Source organism: Pseudorasbora parva, chromosome 4 (assembly GCF_024679245.1).
Source record: "Pseudorasbora parva isolate DD20220531a chromosome 4, ASM2467924v1, whole genome shotgun sequence".
NCBI classification, from domain to species: Eukaryota; Metazoa; Chordata; class Actinopteri; order Cypriniformes; family Gobionidae; genus Pseudorasbora; species Pseudorasbora parva.
The window spans coordinates 56401633-56426627 of record NC_090175.1 but is presented as its reverse complement, the minus strand read 5'-3'; the positions used below and the strand labels follow the sequence as shown (position 1 = coordinate 56426627).

The 24995-nt window shown below is 38.7% G+C and overlaps 1 long non-coding RNA gene across 1 annotated transcript; it reads left to right on the top strand.

Moving 5' to 3' along the window:
- The first annotated feature begins 1203 nt into the window (after positions 1 to 1203).
- On the top strand, positions 1204 to 24443 carry LOC137074189 (uncharacterized). Its single transcript, XR_010904942.1, has 3 exons — positions 1204 to 1239; positions 17570 to 17752; positions 24427 to 24443. It is a non-coding gene; the product is annotated as an uncharacterized lncRNA (long non-coding RNA).
- Positions 24444 to 24995: the final 552 nt, after the last annotated feature.

Below are 24995 nucleotides of genomic sequence, written 5' to 3'. Positions count from 1 at the left end.
TAAATAAGCCACATACCCTCTCTGTAGATATCAGAGAACAATTTAACATAGTTTCAAATCATTTTAGGGCACCTTTAACATTTTCAGATATCAAAATTCCACCAATTTTGTGCAGAGCTTCCTCCAAAAGTGGCCGGGCCGACCAAACCTATAAACCAAACCTGTAATTCCTAGGGACTTCCTAGACAACTCTGAGGGCTGGTAGTACCCACCCCTTGTACAACGTCACCAAATCTCGCCCCAACTGATATTATGGTGGCGCTACAGCAAACTCCTACAACATTAGTCACAGATTTGACTTACAATTGCGCTTAAAGGCTTTAAAGTTATTAAACCCAGACAATTGCGGCTATATATTTTTTAACAACATTTTATTTAAATTCTGTAAATCGAATTGTCATATATTCTAATTACTGATGCTTGCATGGTTGATTCTGATGCAGTTTTTCAGTTTATTACTGTAAAGCTGAATCTGAATTTCATAAAGCAGGGGTTCTCACACTTTTTGGGTCCCAGAACCCCTTATCAGTTCTTAACAAATTGACATATTTTCTCACTCATGATTGAGACTTTGTGGTGACGTTCATGTGCGCTTGACCCACAAATAAGACCTTTCTGACATGAGTTCAACACGGCATCAGGAATGGAGGTAAAATAATGGGATACTTTGGTCAGTATCAAGTTCTCCTCTACAGAAATGATATTCACAAGTCAGAATTTGACTAAATATGTCATATACAGAGCTACAGGGTGAATCAAATGACTGGAGCAAATCATAGACACATCCATAAAGAAAACCACAACGCTCCGACGTCAGCTCCAGTTGTTTCACATCATGACCGTGTTAAACGGTGCGTCAGAGGATTTGGGTGAAGACACTCTAAGACGCCACACAACATAATGACACGAGTATTATGGTTAATTGGTTTTCATTATCTTCCTCCCAGGTGGCATTTATCTTAGCGGGAATCTGGTGGCATCTGTCCTTGTAGTACACACCCGTACAGCGCTTTTAATTAAAACAATTACCATGAAGGGCATCTAAGGAGAGGAGTTTAATCACAGAGGGGAATTAGTTATTAAAATCCAATTGTTTTCTAAATGGTGTAATGAGCCAGTCCAATTTCACCTGGCCAGTGCCGGTGATAAAGATCAAGTAGGCTTACGGCTCATTAGCAAGGCCGCTCCTTACGGAGTTTTAAGTAACTATGTTGTTGTTTGACAAGGTAAAGTGTTGAGGTAAGTTATGCTAATTTATTCGTTTAATGTAATTGGCGCAGAGCTACTTCAAGGCTTTCCGTGTGGAGAATATCTCGTGTATTTGCATGCGTAAGCAATGGCGCAGATCTTTAAGGTCTTTTATGGAGACGTCCGTGCTTGTGCATATAAACACCTGCGGTTAGTTAAACCGATTGTTTTAATATCATTTTTTTTGTGCCCTTGACCTCATTAGACACAAAGGAAATTCATTAATTTCAGGACGGCGAGGTCAGGCTGTGTCTTTCCATGGCAATGGAAAATAAATTAAACAGTAACCGGGGTTGAGGATTCAATCTCCTAATGGATAATGCCTGTACGGCGCTCTTGAGAAGGGCACTCAGCCTTAAATTGTTCCAGTGGCGCAGAAAAGCTTCTCTTAAACCGCATCTAATTGGTCTTTCTAGAGCGGAGCTCATGAGCAGCCATAGAGACTCGTCTAATAGACTCTTGAATTGAAGCTCGGGCGGTTTTCAATGAGAACGATCACGTCTGGCCTTCAGCACACATCACTGATTGTTTTCTGTTTAAGCGATGCACTTCAGCATTGCCGCTAAATATTTCTGTAGAACTTTGAAATTAAATAATATTGACATAAACTGTAATGCATGAAAATGGCAAATTATCAACATGACACTCTGGCAATTTTGTGCATAAACACAGCAGAAGTGTTTTCCAGTCAGTGGAACAAACACTGGGCTAAATATTGAATTGGGATAAGCCAAATGACCAAATTTGTGTCAAAACAACAGCTAATTGGCTGCACAAAACAAAATACAAGTGTTTATTTTGCAACCCCAACTTGTTGCAATTTATTATGTAGATTCTTGATTGGTTCTTCTTGGGACATGTCATATGATAGATTTGTATGAACTTTCAATCAATTAATGAAAGTTTTTTTTTTTTTTTTACATACTTCACTATTTTGTGATGTTCGTCAGTGACATTAATCCTGAGGTGATGAATATGCATTAAACTTAAAAGCTAAAGTAGAAAATTGTTCCTCCTATTATATATATTTTTAGAAGACTTGGAATATAATTCACAAGAACAGCTGATTATATGGGTCCATATACTCAAACTTCATGTTCTAAATACAATAATTTACTGAATAGCACAATCTCACACACACACACACACACACACACACACACACACACACACACACACACACACACACACACACACACACACACACACACACACACACACGTTTGTTTTCACAGGAAACATTCTGCATTTTTACTTTCTCACTAAAACTCCTCCTGTGTGATTTATAAGCCTTTTGTAAAGTGGGGCCATGGGTAATGTCCTCATATTTCACCCTCTCCTGTAATACCTGTGTCATACCCATGGCATTATACACATTTGTGTCCTCATATGTCACAAAAACAAGCACACACACACACACACACACACACACACACACACACACACACACACACACACACACACACACACACACACACACACACACACACACACACACACAATATTTCCTGTAAAATGAAGTATTAGGAGAAATTCTCCTTTTATCTTGTCTGATCCAGTATCATGTGGGTCAGAGTTGAAGTGTAGTTACAGAAAACTGGTCTTCTCAGCATCATCGATTATTCGTAACCTCATAGTCTTAGCCCGCTGATATTTTCCAGCTTGTTCACATCTGTAACAGAGATATTTTTAATCAATAAATATTCATCATATCACTGCAACAAATGCCAAAGGCAAAGTGTTGGTCACGTATCACTTGGTCACATTTCATTTTTGATTCTCATTTTGGTTGATCACATACAGTAGCACTCTTTTTGACGTGAAATAAACACTTTATCCAGTATTTTCCCAGAAAGAGCTTTTCTTAGATACTCTCTAGCTGTTTCTATCAATCTTTTTTATATTTTGGGATATTGCATTAAAAAAAAACACTGAATGGAAACGTGCATAAATTCTTAAAATGTACTCTCAAATGAGGAGGATTTTTTTTTAATCTGATATCGGGATATGCGCATAAACAACACATCCTCACACCCAACTCGTCACATATGGACGCTTGACCCGGACCCCTTGTCGTCTCTTTTTAACGAACTGGGCGTACCTTTATCGTCAATTTTCGACGCGCTGGGTGCTCCATTCATTTCAATGAGAAACCTTTGGCGTCATACACAGACATGGGAATGGAAATATTATCGTCACGGTGAAATTTATTTTTTGATTTATTTATTGAAATGATTTATTGGTTTATAATTTTGCCATTATGACATGTTGGAGTGTGCTTCTTAATTAAATCAGCAAGCATAATTTCATTTACATTTATTTTATTTACGCTATTTAGACACATTTTAACATGATTTCATTTACATTTATTTTATTTACGCTATTTAGACACATTTTAACATGTAACCCAACCCCACCCCATCCCTAAACCTACCCATTTGTGTGAACATGATATAAAACACAGGATATAACATACGTCTGCATCCACGAGTTATTCAAAAAAGGTAAATAATCCGTTTTCCGAGGCCAAACGATTGATTTGCATGAAGAAAATCCCCAAAAGCGATCAGCATCATCCGCCGAAGATCATGAACAAACACAATCAAATTTCAAATAAAACTGCCCGTACTTCAGATTTCATAGTGAAATTGCATTGGCTCTCGTATGTCTTGTGACCAATTGCGTCATTACGTCAGCATTGATTGTAAAATGTCATTGGCTCTCGTGTGTCTTGTGATCGCGTCAGGCTCAGGAGTCTTTTTTTTATTATTTGAATGAGATATGAATGAGTTCGTTCACGGGGCAGCGGGATCATCATTTCAGCGATTAAAATATCAAGATCAACTCAGTTCTTCACATGAAGACATCGTATGACTTCAGAAGACTTGGAATGCAACATGAGTTAATACTTTTATACTATTATGGTCCATTTTTGCTATAAATACTTGTGACTGTACATTTATTTGCCTGTTATGTGTTTTATATTGTTTAGATGTGGGTAGGTTTAGGGTAGGAGTTGGGTTAGTTGCTCCAAAATATAAAAGTAGCCTTTAAATATTAATAAAATCATGTCTGCTTTTACAAACGCAAAGAATTAAATGTGTCTGTGTATGACGCCAAAGGTTTCTCATTGAAATGAATGCAGCACCCAGCGCGTCGAAAATTGACGATAAAGGTACGCCCAGTTCGTTGAAAAGTGACGACAAGGGGTCCTGGTCAAGCGTCCACATGTGACGAGTTGGGTGTGAGGATGTGTTGGCATAAACTATGACAATCCAACGCTCTCCATTGACTTTGTATTGCGTGAGGCTGCCTCCTTGTCATTTCAGACTTATTACAAAACGCAGAACACTTTCTAAAAGATGATATGTGACAAGGTGTACAGCAAACAAGCTAAAAAACACATGTCTACGTTTTTATAAGCTGTCGACCTCCAAAACTGAGCATTTAAGGAGATAAAAGTGGACACAGGCAATAAGAAGTGAAGCTTCAGCTGGAAGAAGGGGTCCATTTTAGGATCCTGACACTCAGTGTGCCTCAGTATGCCTACGTGTGCTGTAGACATTTAGTCAAATATCCTGTCTCTGATGACTTTCCCCTCCAGTGGGCGTAGTTCTCAGTGTAATATAGCATGACGCGCTCTGTCTCGAGTGCCTGTATCCACTTTTGTGTCCTTAAACGCTCGTTTTTTTGAGTCAACAGCTTATAAAAACTTCTGGGTTTTTGGTTCTGGGTTCTTTAGCTGGTTTTCTGTAAACCTTGTCACATATCAGCTTTTAGCAACCCAGGCTCATTGGAAATACGTGACTCTGCCTACATTTTTGCAACACCTGAAATATGTACCTCCACACTGTAAAATCCAACAGCTGTTCTTACTAAGATTTTTTAGTAAACTTTACTTAATGTCCAATAATTTGTTGAACTTACTTAAAACAATTTAGTAATCTGAACTGTTTGCATGCTATGCCTTTGTTACTTATAAAACCCACGTAAACATTACTTGACTAGTTTGAGTACCATTTTGCCAAAAAAAAAAAAAACAGGTGGGCGGGCCAAAGGTTGAGGTGGGGATATTCTTAATAGCATTTCCCTCATTTCCTCCACTTCTGCAGTCATCGTTCTTCTCAGTTGCATTCACTCATTTTCTAGTCATCTTGAATATTATTAAAAATACAACTAAATACTTTGGGAAAGCGTCACATAAGCTGACTTCATAAATTTATGTTGATTTCCTAAAATTTCTCACCATTAAGGTGATCAGTGTTTCCTTTGGTTGGGCACTTGGAACTTAATTTATATTACTATAAATCTCTTCCTATTGATGCAGCAATGCAACACGAAATCCCAGTTATCTGATTTCAAAGGAAGAGAAGTAATAAGTATATATATACACATACAGATATGCTTATTTATATATATAAATGTAATATCAATTAATGACCTTTTAACATTTCATTGCTAACACTTCGAACAAACTTTTAATTGTAATGATATAATGCCTCTTTATTTGTGACAATATCCAACAATTGACCATGCTTGAGTCACACACAGACTTCAACATTCAGCATGCAAAACACAACAATGGTACCATTATTTTTTTACACTTAATAAGACCATTACAAGTTAATTTGCTGTCATTATTGGGGTTATACTGACAAAAGACAGCAAATAAAATGGAGTTATGATTGCCCTGTGATTAATTTATTTGTGCTGCAATGCATTCTGGGAGTACACAGTTCCTCAACTCACAGAAGAATTAAGTTGACACAACTTGAATGGTTTAAGTAAGAAAAACTTGATGCAATTAAGCTTACTTAATTGAGTGTTAAGTTCAGCTTACTTGAGAATTTTAAGGCAATCGGTTTGCATGGTTTTAACAAGTAAACTGGATTGCCTTTGAAGTAAAGTAAGCTCAGTAATTCCAAGTTGTATGCAGAAAACATCACCTTAGCACAACTTTCATAAATGCGTTAGGAATACTCACAAAGTGTATTTTACTTGATATGATTTAGTTGATTAAAATGGTAATTCTGAGTAGTCTATACTAAGACAAGTACATCTAAAGTAAATGATTAAGTATACGATACAAATTTGATTTAAGTTACTGGTACTCTTTTGTAAGTGTACAATACTAGACAGGCTCTTGTTAGTTCTACATACTATTCCTATTTGACTTTAATTGTTTTTTTCAAGGCAATCGGTTTGCATGCTTTTTTTAAGTAAGGTTTACTAATTGGATTTTACAGTGCAGGTACGTTTACCTGCACTTTTTGGTGAAACGTCCACCGGAGGCGCTAAGTGGTAATATTTTTTCTCCATTCCCAGACTGATCTCATGAAATGGCGAGGAGGTCACTCCCCGCAATAGAAAGTCAATGGAGACAGTTGGTTTGTCGCCCCCCCCCCCCCCCCCCCCCGGTGGGCGTGGCATTCAGATTATGACGTGTGTCGCTCTGTCTCTATCCAGCGGACCAATGGCATCACAGCATCTCAAATGTTGTTTTGGTGGCTCTGAAACGCCTAAATCAAAGTCTGTGATCAGAATGATTTGGTTTAATTCCTCCGGAAGCGTGTCACACGATTGCGTTCCCAAACACCAGCATCCAAACGCAAGAGAACATGACAGCTTTCGTCCAATTTTGTGCGTAAGTTAAATTTACAACTTTAGATGTAAACATAGCAGCTGAAAGTTTACTCCTCCTGTTGTAAAAAACTCAATTTATGAGGACATCTGAGGTTTTTGAATTATGCCCCCCCATCCCAAAAAAACTTCCATTGGTTATTTCTAACAATGAATAATGACTGGAGCGGCGGATCTGACTTTGCTCGTGCAGAGCTTCGAGCTCTTTGTAAATGAATCACCCTGTCATAATTGCTTTGACTCTTGTTCAAAGAACGAGCTCTTAATTTATGATGGCTGTGGGATTCAGGTTGAAGGGTCAGTAAGTAATTGTTGAAAAGTGGGTTTGACTTCGGGCACATCTACTCAGTAAAAGGGACATTTTAATATCTTAAAAGTGTTTCTTAGGTGAAACATGAAGTTTGTCGAGTGGGTCAAATAAGACAAACGCACCGAGTGTGTTCATGTACTAAACCTACCCATCACAGGAAACATTCTGCATTTTTACTTTCTCAAAAAAACTCCTCCTGTGTGATTTATAAGCCTTTTGAAAAGTGGGGCCATGGGTAATGTCCTCATATTTCACCCTCTCCTGTAATACCTGTGTCATACCCATGGCATTATACACATTTGTGTCCTCATATTATACAAAAACATGCACACACGCACGCACACACGCACACACACACACAGTCTCTCTCTACTAGGCCTACTTGAATAAATAGATTCATCATCTTTACAAGAATGCAATAAAGAGACATTTCAATTCTTCCAGGGAACTCTGAGGGCTGAAAAATATATTTGTGACTTTAAATTGCATGATAATATAGTAGCATTCATTTCAATCTCCCTCCGGTGTTTGAAACAATCTTGTCATATACGCTTGAGTCAACAAGAGCAAAGGAAGCAAATGAGATCTGCGAGGGGACGAGTTTGACCTTTCGGTCGCATGTGCGATTTATATTGAGCTCTCATTCAGTCATTTCAGCGAAAGTGTCTCGCTGTGATTCACACACTCTCTGAGACGGCTGGAGCTAATGCGCTGATGAGCTCTGAAGGCCAGAGCCGTGTGTTTTAGGCTGCTTTCACACCTGACCAAACGAACCGCACCAAAGAGGGAAACCAACTCTAGTACGATTCAACCGAACTAACTGAGGCAGGTGTGAAAGCACCCTTGAAGAGCTGGTCTCGGTACGCTTTTAACCAAACTCTGGAGCGGTTCGTTTGTGGTGAGAACGTGATCCGACCTCGAACAGAACCAACTGCAAAAGTACTGATCATTTTTGGACTGAACCAGCTGCTGTAGTTAGCTGCGCTGGCATTAGCTGTGTCTCATTTCAGAAGGCTGCGTCCTCCGGAGGTCGCATTTGAAGGCCGCATAAGGCCGTCTCATTTCAAAAAAGTGAGTAGGACTCTCCAAATGCGACCTTCGAATGCGTCCTTCTTTCACAGGATTTCGGAGTGTGCATGAGGTGTAGCCTTCATGGCTGGAGATAACCCACAATTCTTTGCGTCGCCGTTAACAACCGTCATTTTTATTTTTATATTATATGAAAAAACGGCACCACCGCCAGATATACATGCGAGCGTAGGTGTGGTGTTTAAAATGTAAGTTAGAGCTTGTTTTTATTGTTTAAGCTCTATTACCTCAAACAGATAGTTGTGGTTAACAGGATTACAACGCTTTAGTGCTTTTTAAACGTTTAGAACAGTACATTGCTGTCAGGACAAGAAACATTTCATAGTAATTTTCAAGTTATAAATAATTTTCATTCATATAAACTGGCGTGAGAGCGCAACGAGGCTGAATGTGTTGGCATAGCAATGTGATACTTCCTGTGTGTCCTACAAAGGACGTCTCATTTAATTCTGATTGAGGACACTCCGTATACTGCATCCTACACAGGACGTGTCCTCCGGAGGACGCAGCCTTCGAAATTTAAGGAAATGAGACACAGCTATTGTGTGCATGGCATTATTACCTGATAGATCGTTGGCACTTGAAGTGAGGAGCGATGCGCGCTCGCCGTCTGCAGTGCATTAGAGCGTTGTTTTCAAGTCACATCGGCGCTTCATTATAGAAATGTATTGTTTGCGTACTGTGGTAAACACACACCGTGTAGTAGATTATGGCCAGGGATAAAACCAGCACGTGCAGTCGTCTCTCCATAGTTTTATTATAGTTTTCTGGCTTTTCCTCTTCTGTTGGAATTTTCCCACACGTAAATTCTGACCAATCGAAAAGCAGTTTAGGAAATACGCCATGGCCAATGAGTGATGTGGATGTTGTCACGTGCCTGAGTTTTAGTTCGTTTCAACTGGTTCGGACCAAAGCAATCAGTGTGGTGTGAAAAGGAACCAAAAAAGCTGAAACATGCAACAGTGTATAACAGTTTGCCCTTGGTTCGGACCAGATGAACCGAACTAGAGCTGTGAAAGCACTCTTAGAGCCACAAGTTCATGATTGATCAGCTCGTGCTCTGTAACATGGTTAGCCCTCACAGACGGCCTCCACATCTGCTGATATTTGCTCAGTCTGGCGTTCGGCTCTAATGCTGCCTTCACGTGCCATCCGAATTATAGTCAATAAGAGTTTCCTTGTGTCCAAGAGTTTTCATGTGTAAAAATTGCACATGAATGCCCCCTGATGTCGTGTTTCCCACTGGGAAGTTCGGAAATAGTTTTGATACCCGAGTTCCCGAGATGGCCGTGGCATAACCGTTAAAAATGGCGGATAAGAGACGAATTTCTGCTGTGGCAGGTTTTATTAGTTTTTTTTTTTTCCTGCAACAGTTTAATTGTCTTGTCGTTAAAGTAGTACATATTAACATAAATTAATAATGAGGTTGTGTACTGTGTTTACTCTGCTGTAAGTTTTACACTCCTAATAAGAAAAAGAAAATATTGCCAAGAATTTGTTTATGTTATTGAGACATAAATATTTACTATGTGTGTGTGTGTTCACGGCTTTAGTTCACATGCAGTGTGTTTTTGTGAATGGTTTTTTGTTTTTTCTCTATATGAAATGCTGTTTGGAATGACATTATCGGTGTACTCACAAAATTGTCCTAAGTAAAACAAATCTGAAGTAAAAATAAATAAATAAATAAAAACATTATTTAATAATCATTTGAAGCATATTGTATTGTATGAAGCATATATTTTAAACACATCGAAAATTGCACGTAGTTGACCATCATTTCAGAATCGTGAGCAACTGTCTAGATAGTGTGGTAAATACTATAGGATGTTTGGCTGAAAACTATTGCCATTTTAGTCTTTAATCTGACTTATCTTGTCTACATTATGCCTTTATTATGAATGTGATTATAAACGATATGCTTTCGTGTTGTGCTGCTATGTTTGCTAGGGATTTTTCTGGGACCGGGAAATGACTGAAATGGTTATAGTATTAAAATAACATTTTCCAGAGACGCACAAAAGTATGAATCCATTCTTTCCGACAACAAAGCACATGAACACAAGAACCTTGTAATCACGACTTCTGAAGTGGGAAGTAGGAAACTTCCGATAGCACGTGAAGGCAGCATAATGACAGCAGGTCAGGGTCTCTATCAGTATAATAATCCATAACACCGCTGTTCATATCTCAGCCCGAGTCTTCATGAGCTTCTGCCAGCCGTAACTGGACGACACACTGGCGCTGGGATTCTGACACTGTAGTCGATGAGGTGAAGATCTCGCGCTAAGAGTGTTTTCTGAATGAGAAATAAAATCAATGTGAGGGAGTCGAGCCCCTGTGTGATCAGAGGATCTGAGAGGGCCTTATCTCGCACATCACGCCTCATAAATCAACCACATGCAGATTAAAAGGTGTGATGATCTATATAGATTTTTGTTTTGTTACTTGAGGTGTGTGTGTGTGTGTGTGTGTGTGTGTGTGTGTGTGTGTGTGTGTGTGTGTGTGTGTGTGTGTGTGTGTGAGACCTGGTAATCCCTACGTTATGGGGACAAAATCAGGGGATAGGATGTACAGTTTGTACAGTATGAAAGCCCTTACGCCTATGGAAAGTCCTCATAAAACATGGAAACACGACGTGTGTGTGTGTGTGTGTGTGTGTGTGTGTGTGTGTGTGTGTGTGTGTGTGTGTGTGTGTGTGTGTGTGTGTGTTTGAGAGAGAGATAGAGAGAGAGAGAGAGAGAGAGAGAGAGAGAAAAAAAAAGAGAGAGAGAGAGAGAGTGTGTGTGTGTGGGGGGGCATGTTTTTGTGACATATGAGGACACAAATGTGTATAATGTCATGGGTATGAGAACTTTAGTAAACGCTCCTATGGGTCGTATTTCAGGAGTTAAAATATTGTCGATAGGAGCACAACTTTAGTAAACGCTCCTATGGGTCGTATTTCATGAGTTAAAATATTGTCGATAGGAGCACAACTTTAGTAAACGCTCCTATGGGTCGTATTTCATGAGTTAAAATATTGTCGATAGGAGCTCAACTTTAGTAAACGCTCCTATGGGTCGTATTTCATGAGTTAAAATATTGTCGATAGGAGCTCAACTTTAGTAAACGCTCCTATGGGTCGTATTTCAGGAGTTAAAATATTGTCGATAGGGGCACAACTTTAGTAAACGCTCCCATGGGTCGTATTTCAGGAGTTAAAATATTGTTGATAGGAGCTCAACTTTAGTAAACGCTCCTATGGGTCGTATTTCAGGAGTTAAAATATTGTCGATAGGAGCTCAACTTTAGTTAACGCTCCTATGGGTCGTATTTCAGGAGTTAAAATATTGTCGATAGGAGCTCAACTTTAGTTAACGCTCCTATGGGTCGTATTTCAGGAGTTAAAATATTGTCGATAGGAGCTCAACTTTAGTTAACGCTCCTATGGGTCGTATTTCATGAGTTAAAATATTGTCGATAGGGGCACAACTTTAGTAAACGCTCCCATGGGTCGTATTTCAGGAGTTAAAATATTGTCGATAGGAGCTCAACTTTAGTAAACGCTCCTATGGGTCGTATTTCAGGAGTTAAAATATTGTCGATAGGAGCGCAACTTTAGTAAACGCTCCTATGGGTCGTATTTCAGGAGTTAAAATATTGTCGATAGGAGCACAACTTTAGTAAACGCTCCTATGGGTCGTATTTCATGAGTTAAAATATTGTCGATAGGAGCACAACTTTAGTAAACGCTCCTATGGGTCGTATTTCATGAGTTAAAATATTGTCGATAGGAGCGCAACTTTAGTAAACGCTCCTATGGGTCGTATTTCATGAGTTAAAATATTGTCGATAGGAGCTCAACTTTAGTAAACACTCCTGTGGGTCGTATTTCATGAGTTAAAATATTGTCGATAGGAGCACAACTTTAGTAAACGCTCCTATGGGTCGTATTTCAGGAGTTAAAATGTTGTCGATAGGGGCACAACTTTAGTAAACGCTCCTATGGGTCGTATTTCATCAGTTAAAATATTGTCGATAGGGGCACAACTTTAGTAAACGCTCCTATGGGTCGTATTTCATGAGTTAAAATATTGTCGATAGGAGCACAACTTTAGTAAACGCTCCTATGGGTCGTATTTCATGAGTTAAAATATTGTCGATAGGAGCACAACTTTAGTAAACGCTCCTATGGGTCGTATTTCATGAGTTAAAATATTGTCGATAGGGGCACAACTTTAGTAAACGCTCCTATGGGTCGTATTTCATGAGTTAAAATATTGTCGATAGGAGCGCAACTTTAGTAAACGCTCCTATGGGTCGTATTTCATGAGTTAAAATATTGTCGATAGGAGCGCAACTTTAGTAAACGCTCCTATGGGTCGTATTTCATGAGTTAAAATATTGTCGATAGGAGCGCAACTTTAGTAAACGCTCCTATGGGTCGTATTTTAGGAGTTAAAAAATTGTCGATAGGGGCGCAACTTTAGTAAACGCTCCTATGGGTCGTATTTCAGGAGTTAAAATATTGTCGATAGGGGCACAACTTTAGTAAACGCTCCTATGGGTCGTATTTCAGGAGTTAAAATATTGTCGATAGGGGCACAACTTTAGTAAACGCTCCTATGGGTCGTATTTCATGAGTTAAAATATTGTCGATAGGGGCACAACTTTAGTAAACGCTCCCATGGGTCGTATTTCAGGAGTTAAAATATTGTCGATAGGAGCTCAACTTTAGTAAACGCTCCTATGGGTCGTATTTCATGAGTTAAAATATTGTCGATAGGGGCACAACTTTAGTAATCGCTCCTATGGGTCGTATTTCATGAGTTAAAATATTGTCGATAGGTGCACAACTTTAGTAAACGCTCCTGTGGGTCGTATTTCATGAGTTAAAATATTGTCGATAGGAGCGCAACTTTAGTAAACGCTCCTGTGGGTCGTATTTCATGAGTTAAATTATTGTCGATAGGAGCGCAACTTTAGTAAACGCTCCTGTGGGTCGTATTTCATGAGTTAAAATATTGTCGATAGGAGCGCAACTTTAGTAAACGCTCCTATGGGTCGTATTTCATGAGTTAAAATATTGTCGATAGGGGCACAACTTTAGTAAACGCTCCTATGGGTCGTATTTCAAGAGTTAAAATATTGTCGATAGGGGCACAACTTTAGTTAACGCTCCTATGGGTCGTATTTCATGAGTTAAAATATTGTCGATAGGAACCTTAACTTTAGTAAACGCTCCTATGGGTCGTATTTCAAGAGTTAAAATATTGTCGATAGGGGCACAACTTTAGTTAACGCTCCTATGGGTCGTATTTCATGAGTTAAAATATTGTCGATAGGGGCACAACTTTAGTTAACGCTCCTATGGGTCGTATTTTAATGAGTTAAAATATTGTCGATAGGAGCCCAACTTTAGTAAACGCTCCTATGGGTCGTATTTCATGAGTTAAAATATTGTCGATAGGGGCTCAACTTTAGTAAACGCTCCTATGGGTCGTATTTCAAGAGTTAAAATATTGTCGATAGGGGCACAACTTTAGTAAACGCTCCTATGGGTCGTATTTCATGAGTTAAAATATTGTCGATAGGAGCGCAACTTTAGTAAACGCTCCTATGGGTCGTATTTCATGAGTTAAAATATTGTCGATAGGAGCGCAACTTTAGTAAACGCTCCTATGGGTCGTATTTCAGGAGTTAAAATATTGTCGATAGGAGCTCAACTTTAGTAAACGCTCCTATGGGTCGTATTTCATGAGTTAAAATATTGTCGATAGGGGCACAACTTTAGTAAACGCTCCTATGGGTCGTATTTCATGAGTTAAAATATTGTCGATAGGAGCACAACTTTAGTAAACGCTCCTATGGGTCGTATTTCAGGAGTTAAAATATTGTCGATAGGAGCTCAACTTTAGTAAACGCTCCTATGGGTCGTATTTCAGGAGTTAAAATATTGTCGATAGGAGCTCAACTTTAGTAAACGCTCCGATGGGTCGTATTTCAAGACTTAAAATATTGTCGATAGGAGCACAACTTTAGTAAACGCTCCTATGGGTCGTATTTCATGAGTTAAAATATTGTCGATAGGAGCTCAACTTTAGTAAACGCTCCTGTGGGTCGTATTTCATGAGTTAAAATATTGTCGATAGGGGCACAACTTTAGTAAACGCTCCTATGGGTCGTATTTCATGAGTTAAAATATTGTCGATAGGAGCGCAACTTTAGTAAACGCTCCTATGGGTCGTATTTCAAGGAAGTGAAAACGACCTATATAGGCATATTGGTTGGAGGACATGTTGCAATATGCTTTTTTTCCCCTAAAGAAGGTTTAATTTTCATTTCAGCACACATGATCATATGCCAGATGAGCTCGTCTCCATCTCTGAACTCATGGAGATCTTTTCATATCGTGAGATGTGCTCACTAATAGAGTTCAGTTTCACTCCATTTGGAGAGGTCACAGTATGATGATGGAAACTGAAAATGAAAGTCTTTGTGTTGCACAGAATACAGGAATGAGACGAGAATCTGCATGAATGCAATCATGTTGATTTAGCTGTAAAGTAACTTTACTAGAGATCTCTCTGGTTTGGGACAGTGGACTGATATCGATGTCTTTATGGCTTCACAGTGTCAAGGGGTGCGTTTCCATTCACGTTCATAAGCCGATTATGCCCAATAAGCCGACAATGAACATGGTCATGTAAACGCGGTAACCCGTTTTCTTTTATCGGAGTACGGTCATAAACGGCGTAAGCATAAATCGGTCGGGACAGGTAATTTTTGCCTCTTACCCCGATTCCGCGCGGCATGTAAACGCATTAACCTGCCTTCTGTCGGCTTATTGAAGAGCGCATGTGTGATAGGGGACAAAAACACAAACCTACAGCAGATTTAAACGCATCCAGACAGAGCGAGCGAGCGTTTTACATGAAAAAGGACATAAATCACAAACACAGACTCTTTTAAGACCCAGAGCATTGTAAAGATGTGTTCTCATCTCACGCAGCAGAAGTAGAAGAGGTTCAGTCTAAACGCTGCATCTGGAACTGATGAGGGATAATATGAGCCGTAAATCTCCCGCTGACACGCTTTATTAACATCACAACTGACGTAACATTAGGAAAACTCAGAGTCAGATACGGACATTATTATTATGGACGTCACTACAAGGAAATAAGCCGGTTTATTAATAAAGTCATGTAAACGCGGTTTGCTTGTCTTGTCAGTTTACTGGTTTGCATGTAAACGGGGAAAACTGATTATTTCAATAAGCTGATATTTTTGAGTTATCAGCCTACTGGTGTGCATGTAAACGCACCCAGTGTCAATATTTCAGGTAATGTACCGCAGGAATTAATGAACCAATAAGATCAGTGGGATTCTCATGAGGACAGAGTGTGTGTGAATCAAGAGCCTGCAGGTCTCCGGCTTCAGAGATCGGCCCGAGTCTGCCTCTCAATAGGAAATCAATATTGATGTTCTCAATTACAGGAGCGCTTAAAAGCTAAACGAGCTCCCTAACGAGTCATTTAATCTAGGCCACTGCTGGGTCAGAGAAGAGTCAACGAGTGGAAATGCTTGGAGTGGGAAAAACAAGTCTTGCTTGAGTTGATCGGGAATGTTCAGTTCTGGAGATCTTCAGCACATCTGGTGCTATTGTTCTAGTTATCGAATATAGCTTGTTTGGGTTTTTTTTAGTGAAAAGGAGACATTTAACCTTCATAAAAAGTTTGTCATTCACTATGGAGGTCAAAATAAATACACCCAAAAAATGCTGGGTTAAAAACAACCCAAGTTGGGTTGAAAATGCACCGACCCAACAATTGGGTTGTTTTAACCCAATGGTTGAGTTGTTCTTACCCAGCAATTGGGTTGTCTTAAGCAACATTTAACCCAACCACTGGGTTAAAACAACTCAACCACTGGGTTAAAACAACTCAATTGTTGGCTCAGTGCATTTTCAACCCAACTTGGGTTTTTTTTAACCTGGGTTGTTTTTACACTGATCTGTTTTACACTGATCTGTTTTACACTGATCTGGTGACCTGTCATTAATGGGTAACAAGATTTGGCTTAAAAGGTTTATCATTTTCATACCTTGAGGAATATTTATATTTTTTTATTTGTTTTTGTGATTTATAACTGTTAATTTGTTCAAAATAAAAATTAAAAATACTTACAGTATACACACACATACTGTATATATTTATACATATGCATACACACACATATTTAATAAACACAACATTTTATGTTAGATGTGATTAACTGAGATTAATCGATTTGACAGCACTAATATATGATTTATATTATTTTTGTATGAATGCACATGTGTATATACCATATGTTTTAGTATTTTAATATATTTGATTATCTTTATTGCAGTAAATTAGCTTGAGCAAATAAAGGTGATTGTTAATTTTGTGTGCGTGCATGCATATGCTGTGTGTAAACAAACATTAATCGATTTGACAGCACACTATATACAGTATATGTTGACCTAAATATGTATACATAAATATAAATAACATATATTTTATATTATTTTTGTGTGAACGCATGTGTGTGTGTGTGTATATACTATATATTAGTATTCTAGTATATCTTATCATCTGTATTGCAGTACATTTGCTTGAGCCTTGAGCGAAAAAACTAAATGTTATCAAACGCAACTGTTTAGAGTAATTTATTTCCAATCTATTGTGAGTGGAGTTCTTCAAATGAAGTGCTGAAAATAAAGCCAGAGATACAGATGCTGCTCACGTTTGGGTGTACCTGGAAACAGAAGGCCTCGAGAAGCTGGCATTTTTAAAATAATGGAAATCACCAAAGGGAAATGCGGAAGAAAAGGCCACGACGTCTCTGGAGGGCTTGAAGATGTTCAGACTCTAAGCTTCACCGTCAAAGTCCAAACACGACACATGTACCTCGAGTATTGAACACGCTTGAAGTTTCATTCAATTCAGAGATTATCATTTGAGAGATATTTGGGGAAAACTTTCCTGAAGCTCTGTGATTTCTTCCTCGTCCTTTTAAGATAGATAAGAGAATATGTGCTGTCTTTTCCTACCATGTTTTTAGCCTTTAGTCAGGAAGTTCAGGTCAACATCACACGAGTCTGTGGAAGGATAAAAGAGAATCTAGCAGTTATTTATTTGATTTCTTATATGCTCACTAACTCGCTTTGGAAACAGACAGATAAGCAAAGGCTGAAGGTTATTACCTTCACTTTGTGTGTCTGAGGGCCTGAGTAAACACAAAATGGATTTAGATTGCATTTCTATTCCTCCACAGAGACCTGCGCTCGGGGTTGCTGATATTGGACGAACAACGTTCATGGAATTAGCAAAGAGGACGCAAGACTGGGATCTTTTTCCCAGTTATTGGATTCTTTGGGAGTCTGAGGCGATATATAGGCCGGTTTCTCAAAGCAAGACCCCTTTTCTCCCATTGGATTGCAGATGTAAGCACTTGCAGGTGAGCTCCATGTTAATCTGTGTGGGAAATACCTGATAACAGGCAGATTGTGTTTGGCTTTCTACAAGCACGCGTCGCTCAAGTCTGTTTGTTGTCAGTGCAGGCCGGATAAATAATAGTTTGTCTCCCTAGGGGTCGTTTTAATGTGTTTATTGTATCAGATAATTGCACATGGAAGCCAGCGGCCTTCACTTTTACTGTAAGGGAATGAAAAAAGTGTTGATTATTGAAACACAGAGAAAAGAAAAGGACTCAAGCTCTAACTACTCTAACTACAACTCTAACCATCATTTCTGCCAAATGTAATATAATTGATGTGTTTATTGTGCAATGTTTCAGAAAGAAGTCTCTTCTGCTCACCAAGGCTGCATTTATTTGGATCAAAAATCCAGTAAAACAGTGAAATATAATTCCAGTGTAAATCATCTGTTCTCTGTGTGAATATATAGTAAAGTGTAATTTATTCCTGTGATCAAAGCTGAATTTATCATCATTACTCCAGTCTTCAGTGTCACATGATCCTTCACTAATCATTCTCATATGAGGATGCGCTGCTATGCCACCTGTACAAGAGCAATATTAAATTGTCTCAGGATGGGCCAATCATGAGAAAAATATCCCGGACGAGCCCCCATTAATGGTATATTATGTAAACGTATAAATATTGTATTTTTAAAAGTTTTACACTTTACAGATTATGTTTTCCATTATTTTAATACATTTTATTTTATGAATATAATTGTCCATGATTACCTAAAACATCTTGCTCTTCGAAAAGTCACGACTTTTCTGTCCTTAAATACAATACGAGATTATAAAGCATTAGATCCGCTGCACGTCTATACACTGTAAGTCTTTTCCGATTGAGTCTTGAAGCTTCCAGAGTCCTCAATCCAAATCAGTTTGCATTCAGAATGAAGAGAAGGAACCACGCAATGCTCAGTGTATCGCCAATAGTGCTAATTAAAAGACTGTCCCAGCGGAAGCCACTTCACATCTGAAGAGGTGCGTTCATGAGGGCTGAGACTTCAACCAAAGACCACTTCTTCTGAATAGCATTTGATTAACAAAGACCAAAGTTGAGTTTAATCGGAAACAATTTGACCCCTTCCCAAGCTCTTGGCGCAAGCTCGCATTCAAACTGTTCAATAACTCATACTCATAACTTTTACTCGTCACCTCGACTTCCTCTATTGATTTTTTTAATGTTTTTTCTTGAGTTTGAGTGATTGCTATTGACCTGCAATCACTTGAACCCATGCAGAAAATGCACACTTTAACCCTTCCATATCTGTTCAATCAAAGTTTTTGCCATCTGTACATGATTAATAACAGCTCAGACGCTTCAGTGCCAACTTATCAGGTCAACTATAATTGAACAACTTAAAACAAACCCCATAAACCCCTGAAGGCCGCCTGCTTTATTTAATCTGTCTTCCTCTAAGACTCTTGCTCCCTTGCTAAATAAGAAAATGCTTAAAGGAAGAGTTAAGCCAAACAATTAAATTCTGTCATAATTTACTCACCCATAAGACTTTGAATAAACTCGATATTTGTGTGTATGACACTGTACCTTCTATATAGCAGTATTTCCCTCAGCTATTTGTGATTAACTTTGATACATCATATCTTTTTCCTGTTATTATACTGGATGTCAGTTACTGTTAAAGGTACAAAACAGATTGTAGTATATTATGTAGTATGATTTATCAGCTTTGGTAAAATACAGTCTAAAATGTTTAAAATTCATGGGGGCTCGTACGGGATAATTTTCTTATGATTGGCTAATCCTGAGACTTTTAGAAATGGAATATTGTCCTTATACTGGAACCATATTCTTACAACACATTCTAAAAAACACTAGGTCAAAAACAACCCAGTTTGAGCTGTTTTTAACCCAAGGGCTGGGTAAGTATAGGAAAGAGCACATGTTGGGTTAATGTTACCCAAAAAATTGGGTTGTTTATTTAACCCAACATGATGGGTTGATTCGTTTATAATATAATACCAGCTTATTTTTTTTACATTTACATTTACATTTAATCATTTAGCAGACGCTTTTATCCAAAGCGACTTACAAAAAGGGAAGAGCAATAGAAGCAACGAAACAAACAAGGCCAACAACCTGCAAGGGCCGAAAGAATTCTCAGTTAATCGAGCACAGTACACAAACAATTTTTTTTTTTTTTTTGACAAACAAACACAACATTTAATTGGATATTTAAGTGCTAGTCTTTATTGGTCAGGTGCAGTTGGAAAAGATGTGTCTTAAGATGTTTTTTAAAAAGGGCTACAGACTCGGCAGCACGAATTGAGATCGGCAGGTCATTCCACCAGGTGGGAACGGTCCAGGAAAATGTCCGTGAGAGCGATTTCATGGCCCTTTGGGATGGAACCACGAGGCGCCGCTCACTCGCAGAACGCAAGCTTCTGCTTTTTTTAACTTCATACTTTATTTTCAATTATATTTTACAGTATAGCATATTTTTTATTGTTTTCAATACACATTGCCTACATTTGAGCAAATTTTAGAAGTAATTGAAGTGTGATCGTCCAGTCGCTGTTGACCCGTTACCACCGCAACACCGCTTTTTAAATAAAATTAAAGCAAAATATGCTAGGGCAAGGCATCACACGAAAGACCGATGCAACACTCATGGGACACCTTAGGTTGCTACATCTGACCCGGGATCTGTGTAACACAAAAACTACCCAAACAATGGGTTGTTACGTCTGACCCAGGATCTGTCTAACACAAAAAATACCCAAACACTGAAAAAATATCCCCAAAAATGAAATGAAAAGACTCAACCCAGGATTTCGATTGGAAAAAAAACAAACAGATTTTTTTAGAGTGTATCTACTGTACACCAGGGTCATGTTAACTAATCAAATTAAGCTCGATAGCAGTGCATTGATGAGTTTCTATGGGCAAGAATGCTTTCCATCTCCTTTTACATCTCCTGCTTTACAAAAAGGATTTTTCACTAGAGTCTTGCTCAGCATTTCTCCATTCTTGCTCTTAAAAGAGGTTTTATGTCTAAGATGCAGATACTGTTTTGTGACATCTATAATTCAAAAAGCACCAAATATAAAAAAAAATCAATCTTTGAAAGCACTGAAAGAGGGGTCGATATAAACATGCTGAACGGTAACAGCAAAAACAAGAGCGGTACACCCTTAAAAATGAAGGTGCCAGGGAGAACCAAAATGTGTTTTCAAAGTGATGCCATAGAAGAACTATTTTTAGTTCCTTAAAGAACCGTTTTGTTAGCCTGACAAGCCAGACCCACATCATGATGTTTGGTCTGGAAACTCCCCATTGACGGCTCAATCCGAGGGGCGGATAAACGGCTGTCTTTCAAACTCCCTCTGCACGCGATAGGATGGCGCTACAACCAACCAGAGCAACGAAGGTGAAGCAGAGCTTGTTGACAGATTAAACATTCGCCGTATCCAGTCGGCTAAACTCCGAACACATCTTCCCTTCTTAAGAATGACTTCAGTGCCGTTCTTTGTCCTTTTCTCAGAGAAAAGCTTAACTCAAGTCTTCCAGAGTCGCGGTCAAAGCTGATTCGAAAGACCGCCGCCGCTCGCCAGTTTCTGTGTTTACTAGAAGCACGCAAACGCAACTGGGCCGTCATTATGTTAAGCGGGGCTCTATACACGATGTGATTGGCCCGACCAAAGTTTGCCGTTTACAGCTCAGAAGGGTATTGAGAGTTGCTAGACGACACTCGCAGCAGGTTAGATTTGCTGCCGCTAGGGCGCGTCTAGATTACTAGGCTACCGTTTTGTGAAAGGTTAGAACCTTTTTTTTCTACCCATTATAGTCTAAAGAACCTTTTTCACTACAAAAAAACATTTTGAGCAATGGAAAGGTTATCTGGATATTAAAGGTTCTTCATGCATCAATGATTCGGATCACCAATGTCACGTGATTTTGGCAGTTTGACACACGATCCGAATCATTGATCGAATCACTGATTCATAACCGTTTGAATCTTTATTTGAGGATTGAACACAAACCCGGAAGAGAAGACAATGCTGAATAAAGTCGTAGTTTTTGTTATTTTTGGACCCAAATGTATTTTGGATGCTTCAAGAGACTCTAATTAACCCACTGATGTCTCATATGGACTACTGTGATGATGTTTTTATTCCCTTTCTGGACATGGACAGTATAGTGTGCATACACTTGCATACGCTCTCAGACTAAATATAAAATATCTTAAACTGTGTGTGAAGACGAACGGAGGTCTGGAACGACATTAGGCTGAGTCATTAATGACATCAGTTTCTTTTATGAGTGAACTAACCCTTTAAGGCTAACACAGTCATAGTAAAAGCTAAAAAACTTCAATTTTGATTTCAGTGGGCCTTTATTGGAGAATAGATGTCCTCGGGGTGAAATATGCTCATCTACAATCCCAGGAACGCTGTCAGAAATATTCTGGCTGGCAGTTTTCGGGTCGGCTGGGTCAGACCGGATCAGGTTTGTACAATCCGAGCAGAAGAGAAACACGGAGGCGGATCGATCCGGAGCTGTCCGTGATGAGTGGAGATGATGCGATTAACCCCATCTGTCAAAACCCTTCTGCGGTGTGTAAGATGGTATCATATGCTGTTTGCATGTCATAGCATGAAGATGATTCGGTGATATTCCTGCATAATGCAATCATAAATCATTTACTAAAGATATTAATAATAGAAAACATAGGTTGTAACCTATGATTTCTATTATTAATATCTTTAATCCATTATTTAAAGGGGTTCTATTATGCTTTTCCCATGTTCATCCGTCTTTAGTGTGTAATGTTGCTGTTTGAGCATGAAAAAGTCCTTCTCTATACACTCTCGGAAAAAAAAGGTACAGTGCTGTCACTGGGGCGGTACCTTAAGTTACAAAAATGAAAAGGTACATCTTTGTACCTTACTAACCCCTAAATGGTACATATCAGTGCTTTAACAGTACATATTAGTACCTTTCTGGTTTTCTGTGTTTGTACAGTTTTTTAGTTACACAGATCCTGGGTCAGACTTACAGGGTTAGTTCACCCAAAAATGAAATGTCTGTCATTAACTCCTCTCCCTAATGTCGTTCCACACCCGTAAGACCTCCGTTCATCTTCACACACAATTTAAGATATTTTATATTTAGTCCGAGAGCGTATGCAAGTGTATGCACACTATACTGTCCATGTCCAGAAAGGGAATAAAAACATCATCACAGTAGTCCATATGAGACATCAGTGGGTTAATTAGAGTCTCTTGAAGCGTCGGAAATACATTTGGGTCCAAGAATAACAAAAACTACGACTTTATTCAGCATTGGCTTCTCTTCCGCGTTTGTTTTCAAACCTCAAATAAAGATTCAAACGGTTATGAATCAGTGAATCGATTCATGATTCGGATCGCGTGTCAAACTGCTGAAATCACGTGACATTGGTGATCCAAATCATTAATCAATGCGCTGATTCATAACCGTTTGAATCTTTATTTTTTTATTTTATACAAAAAAGTATAAAAGTGTTGTTTGATCTTCTGATTATTCCATTACAAATAGGAAATGAACAGATGGCGCTCCGTTGGACTTTTCTGACATCCTTTACTCTTCCCTGGCCTTCTTTCTGTAAGATCTGAATTTCTGTGGTTTGAATTTTAGAAATGTTTGAATCTGTAATTTCAAAAACTGAATATTTCCAGTCTATTAATTCAGAACAAAATATCTGCTGTTTGAAAATACATGTCTATACAATTTCGACATAAAAACATTTCAGATATGTTCAATCTCAAATGTTCTATATTCAACATTTAAAAATTCAAATTCAGAACTATGCAAAGTGCAACATAATATTCAATTTTGTTAGATTACACTTGACAATAATTCAGATTAATACAATTCAAATTCAGCTCACTTCATATTTCTAGCTCCATAGTCACGCTGGATACGGGTTTATTGAGGATGAAGAGTCGATTAAACAATTATTAAATATGAGTATTCAAGGATAGGAGTCAAATTCGAAGTGTCGATGAGGCAAATTCAGAGGAGACGCACCGATCCAGCCAACCAATCAAAGCACAGCGTAGGGGTGTCTGTGTGTGTTTTCTCTCTTTTTCCTCTCTCTGTCATTCTCTTAGGTTCCTTCCCTCTACCCTTTTGGTTGGTTCATGAACCTGTCCAACCCGATCACACATAAATGCGTATAAATAGTACGAGTGTGCAATGTCGTGGAATGTATACGCCAAAACTCATTTTGGCGTGCATATGATACGCTGTTTTTCGCGTGCATATGATACGCACTTTATGGCGTGCATATGACACGCTCTTGGGTAGGTTTAGGGTGGTGGGGTGGGGGGTTCGTATGTATAATACGCCATAAAATGCGTATCATATGCACGCGAAAAACAGCGTACCATAGACACGCCAAAATGAGTTTTGGCGTATACATTCCACTACATTGCACACTCGTACTATTTATACGCATTTTTGTGAGAATAGCCTGACCTGTCAGATTTGTTTATATTCTCTTATACTGATAGCTTTCCAGAAGAAGGGGCTTCATGGAGACCGTGAATCTGTATTAACACTAGTGTTAAATTTGAGCTTGATCGTTGTGGTCACAAAAATGTAATGACCAGTTGCTCAAAATCTTTCTATTTGTATTCCACAGAGTAAAACCGACAGCACACGGGTTTGACACAACATGACAGTGAGTAGATACTCATTTTTGTCTGCATTATGTCTCAGATTCAACAAGACAAGTCCAAAATCTCAATATAAACTCAACATCTGAGTAATAAAACTTTCATCTGGGAAACAAGAAACAGACGTATATATGTGCATGCTGTAATCTTGAACCTGAAAACACACACGGCGTATATTCTGGGAGAAACAGACCGGCGGGGTCGTAAGGTTAGCCGTAGCACGCTCGTCCTTTTGGATCGTGGGCGGGTGAATACATTGAGCAGTTTAGACAACAGCTGCACCAAAGCGCTCTGAATATAAATCAGATATTTGATCAGTCATGTAAAGTATTATTTTCATTATTTTCCCTAAGTCTTTCAACCGAACGCCTGCGTGTCTGAGTCACAAACGCTTGATTAATCTGCTGGAATAGGATACAATCACATGTCGGGTTGAACTCAAGTGTGGACGACTACACCAACATATCAATATTCTCCCGAAATAACTCACAAAGGTTAAATCCATAACGCAACTACCCATAATGCAACTGAAAGC